The sequence below is a fragment of the Amblyomma mixtum genome, chromosome 4 (genome assembly GCF_055824585.1).
Source record: "Amblyomma mixtum isolate Tamu chromosome 4, ASM5582458v1, whole genome shotgun sequence".
Lineage (NCBI taxonomy): Eukaryota > Metazoa > Arthropoda > Arachnida > Ixodida > Ixodidae > Amblyomma > Amblyomma mixtum.
The window spans coordinates 25,253,401-25,258,762 of record NC_143015.1 but is presented as its reverse complement, the minus strand read 5'-3'; positions in this window follow the sequence as shown (position 1 = coordinate 25,258,762).

Below are 5,362 nucleotides of genomic sequence, written 5' to 3'. Positions count from 1 at the left end.
TAAAACGATGCATGTGTCACGTCGCACTAACATCACTGATAACAAGCGTACTTATGTTCTTCACGACATTCCACTTGAATCAGTTAACTCCTACAAATACCTAGGTGTTCATATCTCACGTAACTTATCATGGCATAGACACGTCGAACATGTCGCAAATAACGCCAACAGGACTCTTGTATACTTGCGCCGAAATTTCTCTACCGCGCCTCTGCCGATAAAACTAACCCTTTATAAAACATTAGTACGACCAAAGCTAGAATATGCATCTGCAGTTTGGGATCCTAATATAATCACACTGATAAACACATTAGAATCCATTCAAAATCGTGCAGCACGTTTCATCTTAACTAACTATTCCCGTTACGCCAGCATTACTTCTATGAAAAGCACACTTGCCTTACCAGACCTTTCTTCGCGCCGGAAGTGTTTTCGACTATGTCTTTTCCACAGACTGTATCACCATAACCCCCTGTTAAAGGATCATCTTTTTTCGAGCCCTTCATACATTTCATCCGGTTCCGATCATATATTTAAAGTCGGTGTTCCATTTTCGAGAACCAAACTGTGTCATGATTCTTTTATTCCTAAAACCAGCGTTGACTGGAACGACCTTCCGCCCTCCATCGCTGCCATTACCGATGTTGAGAACTTCAAGAAAACTGTGTTTTCTGCCATCATATAACTTGTTTTGTATAACTATGCACTGTATTTTTTTTTTTTTGTTGTACCACTCCTTTCTGTAATGCCTTCGGGCCCTGAAAGTATGTGAAATAAATAAATAAATAAATAAATAAATAAATAAATAAATAAATAAATAAATAAACTACTGCAATGAATCTTTGTCATACACCCTCCTCTCTTTGTTAAATCGGTTGGAGCAAGAGTCGTTCGATCTTTTTTCTAACCCGATTTCAGAGATTAAGTTCTATCGTCTTTATTTATGTGAAGTGTGTAGCATGTTTTTTACTCTTTTATAATTAACGCTTTCTGATGACGACTGTTTATGTCTATTCGCATTAATTTTCGAAACTTGCTGTGTGTTGGGTGACTGCTGAAGGGTTGCTAATACTTGTGTGTTCCTTTATTTTTTTTCCTTGACCTGTCAAACACTTGTGCCACAACGGTATCGGTATGACCTTAAGTTCGGTATCGGCCAATTTGTAAGGGGGCAGGACCCGCGTCAAGCCGCTGTCATGGCTTTTTGTCCTGTCTCCTCCTCTTAATAGGAGATAAAAGGAACGGAATTGAATTGAAAAAAAAAAATTGACTCGCAACGGTGTACGGCGTCGTTGTTGCTAGGGGCCTGAGTGCGCGACTGTTTCTCGGTGGGAGCTAGAGGCCTGAGTGCGCGACTGTGTTTCTCGGTGGGAGTGGATGGGCTTTCGGCATAGTGTGTTTGGCCTTGCGTGTTGTAGTCCACATACCTCGCGTCATGACGTTACGCACGCATCTATGATTGTTTTTAAACGCCGTGAATAACCGTTGATTTTGTATTTTGCTCGTCGAACTTGGTGCAGTGGCGCTGAGCGATCGATGCATTGAAACGAATTTCGTGAAAAGATGGCGCTCCGGAATCGTGCTTCGACACGCGAAGAAGCCTTGATTGTTTCGATCAGTGGATTTTGCACTTCGCCAAATAGCACAGAAACATGAGTCAGCTCGACGAGGCTGAGCTGCGTTTCGAAGGCACTCGGCGAACAATAGTCCCAAGGAAGATGGTGCGCTGCGCTAAGCGGCGCGCAATATCGTCTTTCTCGGCCTGGCTTCAGAAAAGGTCCACCGCACCTGTGCGCCGGTCTGTGGGTAGATGTGTGTTTGCGGGGAGGTAGGCGGTGAGCGGCGCGGTTTCGAGATATCTTTTTTCACGAAGCGCTTGAAGAACGTAGCGTCGGCGGGTTCCCCAGCTGTTCGTCGTGCGCTCTGGGTGCTGTAATTGTGTAACAATGGCGCATTTCATCCTAGCTGATCTATTGCGGCTGATTTGTGCATTGAAATTTTATGCTACCGACCTGTGTCACATCTGATTATTAAAAAGTAACAAACTGCGTGGTTTGCAATCCCGGTCCTATTGGTGAGGAAGTTTTGTTTTACAAGGCTAGATTTGCTCCCAAGTGCAGGTATGAACACTTAGTAAGCAACAACAGCACCTACTGAAGCATATATACACCATTAAAACTTGCGTTGAGTCGGAGAGCTACACTGCAAAAGAATTTTTTTAATACGTGCTTCTTCTGCACCCCATTTAAAACAAGACCGTCGGGAAAATCTAAGCTGAGGTCCTTCCAGCTCAACAAGTGCATTTGTTCACATAAAATCTCTAGGCACGATGTGCATGTGCAATTTTTGCAGAACACAGCATCACTTGCAGCGTTGTGTAAAGGAACGTCTTGGGATAGCGCTGCTGAGTGCATACAGGTTGTTTGATCCATGCGTCTTCATCAAATGCAACGCACATCCAACGTAGCTTATTTTCCCCCCAGTTTAAGCATTGTCACCTGTTTTCTGCTGGCTATAGTTTAACCAGTAGGGCCAACATAATGTGCAAAATATTGGTCATTGCAGTGCAGTTTCTCACATCTCCAACTGACAAAGTAATGCGTTAAAACCAGAAATGCATTTTGGTCAAAAACATTTATTAAGGCTCTCTTTACCAACATAAGCCATTGAACTTATATGAAGTGTATTGCTACAATAAAAGTATGACACTATAAACACTGGTACCCTACACTGAAAGCAGAACAAATGTTTCTGGTAAAAAAGTGCTAAGTGTGGATGTTAATTGTTCGCTGTCATCTGGAGACAATACGGTCCTACAGTTAAAGTGCCCCTATCACAGTGGCTTGCACACATTACATAATTAGAAGAACTAGAAGAACTACCATCTGCAAACACAGAATGCCCTGCTTCTAACAGTGTTTAAAAATCTAGGCCATGCCTATTTTATGTAGAGAGGACCTGAATACGAAGTAAAGCTGAATATTCAGAGTTCAATGATGCCACGAAACTAAATTATTGTGCAGAGTGAAAAATATGTAAATTGGTAAGTTGGTTCTTGAAAACAGGAAATGGCGCACTATTTATCGCACATATATCGGTGGACACCTGAACCACGCCGTAAGGGAAGGGAGGAAGGTAGGAGCGAAAGAAGGAAGAGAGAAATAGGTGCCGTAGTGGAGGTCTCCAGAATAATTTCGACCACCTGGGGATCTTTAACGTGCACTGACATAGCACAGCACACGGGCGCCTCTTGCGTTTCGCGCCCATCTAAACGCGGCCGCCCCGGGGGGGGGGGGGGTAAAAATGCGAATTGGGATCTTTATTTGCTTGCGTTCTAGACGCAAGCGTTCACTTTTCGGTAACAACCACCAGCATGTCGTGAGTTCGGTAGGGTCGCGCAGAATGGTGATGAACCGTGCGCTTTTCTTTCTGCGGTGATCAGGCAGATAACGTCTCTCACTGTCTTGGCTATGGCCCAGAAAAGCAAGCAGTATTGTGCCGGATCATAGCTGTTTTCCAGGCTTTTGACTACAATTGAGCGGATGATCTACGTTGTAAAACTGGGGTAAAGTGGATGTGTGGAGAGGGGGGGGGGGCAAAAGCGAGGACGAGATGTAGAGAGTGTTTATCGGTGCGATGACCTTGACTATTGTGTTGGATCCCGACACGAAAAATTCGCTAGCTCACAACGCACGCTTCATCGCCAGTCATGAGCTTGCGAATAGCGTGTAGGGCATGGTGGTTGAAAAAAATCAAGCCTCGTGCGTAGCGCTGCGTATCAGCAGCTTGTTTACCGGAATCGAGGAAAAAAGTCACGGCTGGGAGTTTCAAAGGACGCACAAGTGCGAAACAAGGTCTCAGCACCAGGCTTGCAACGTGAAATATCAGAGCAATGCATTTTTCGGGTTTTGCCGGTGGTCGTGTATCCCAGCTTATATTCTTGCCAGTTGCACGTTCCTGCGATCAATTAAATAGCTTGTTGATGAACCCTCTTTAAATCGTTAGATTAGTTTATTGGGGTGTATCGTCCCTAAGCGACTAAGGCTATGGGGAGGCCTTAGTGAAGGGCTCCGGAATTGGACCACGTGGGGTTCTTTAACGTGCACTGAATCGCACACTACGCAGGCCTCTAGAACTTCGCCTCCATCGAAATCGGACCGCCGCGGCCGGAATCGAACCCGCGACTTTTGGGTCAGCAGCCGAGCGTCGTAAGCACTGAACCACCCCTGCGGCACTCTCTAAATCTTTAATAAACGAGCTAGCCTTTATATGAGTATTTCAAATACCGCATATATAGTTTTTCTTTGTTGAGCACTTGAATAAGCTATTTCAAATATCGCATATATAGTTCTTCTTTGTTCAGCACTTGAATAAACTATTTAAAATGTCGCACATATGGTTGTTCTTTGTTGAGCACTTGAATAAGCTATTTAAAATATCGCATATATACTTTTTCTTTGATGAGCACTTGAATAAGCTATTTCAAATATCGCGTATATAGTTCTTTACTGAGCACTTGAATAAGCTATTTCAAATATCGCATATATAGTATTTCTTTGTTCAGCACTTGAATAAGCTATTCCAAATATCGCATGTATAGTTCTTTGTTGAGCACTTCAATAAGCAATTGCAAATATCACGTATATAGTTTTTCTTTGTTCAGCACTTGAATAAGCTATTTAAAATATCGCATATATGGTTTTTCTTTGTTGAGCACTTGAATAAGTCAAAGTCAAAGTCATTTTATTCAGGCAGCAGTAATAGGTGCCTAGGAGGCAGACATAAAGGCAAATTAATGCCTGACTCAGTGTCGGCCCCCTTCCCCCCTTCCCAAACACATCACTCAACAGCAGGTACAGTCAGATCGTTAAACAAAGTTTCGATCAACATAAAAGGAACACATTAATACAGCATAGCATACAGGGCTAAGTCACACTGCGAGGAAACAAACAGCCAAAATAAATCGCATGCAGTAATAGGCAGAGAAAATAAACAAGCGGGAACAATAAAACATTCACAACAAAAACCATCTGGTGTCTAATTGGAACCCAGAAAAAAAAAGGAAATAGTCAAAATTGTGTGCTCAAAAAAAATGTGTTAATGTTTCTTTTAAAGGCTAGAGCTGAAGAACTGTCAGTAATGATATTCATAACCATGGCGTGCTTATTCAAGAAGTCAGGAATCTGATATGTTAACTTTTGTGTTCCGTAGTTTGTACGAATCCTGTCTCTGTTATAAATGGTATGCCGGAGATTGTACATGTGTTCTTTATGAAGATATTTCTCAGTGAACGATGATGTATTCTGTTTGATTTGAGTGTATATAGCTAGTGCTAGTTTTTTACATAGGATGTTTGTGATAG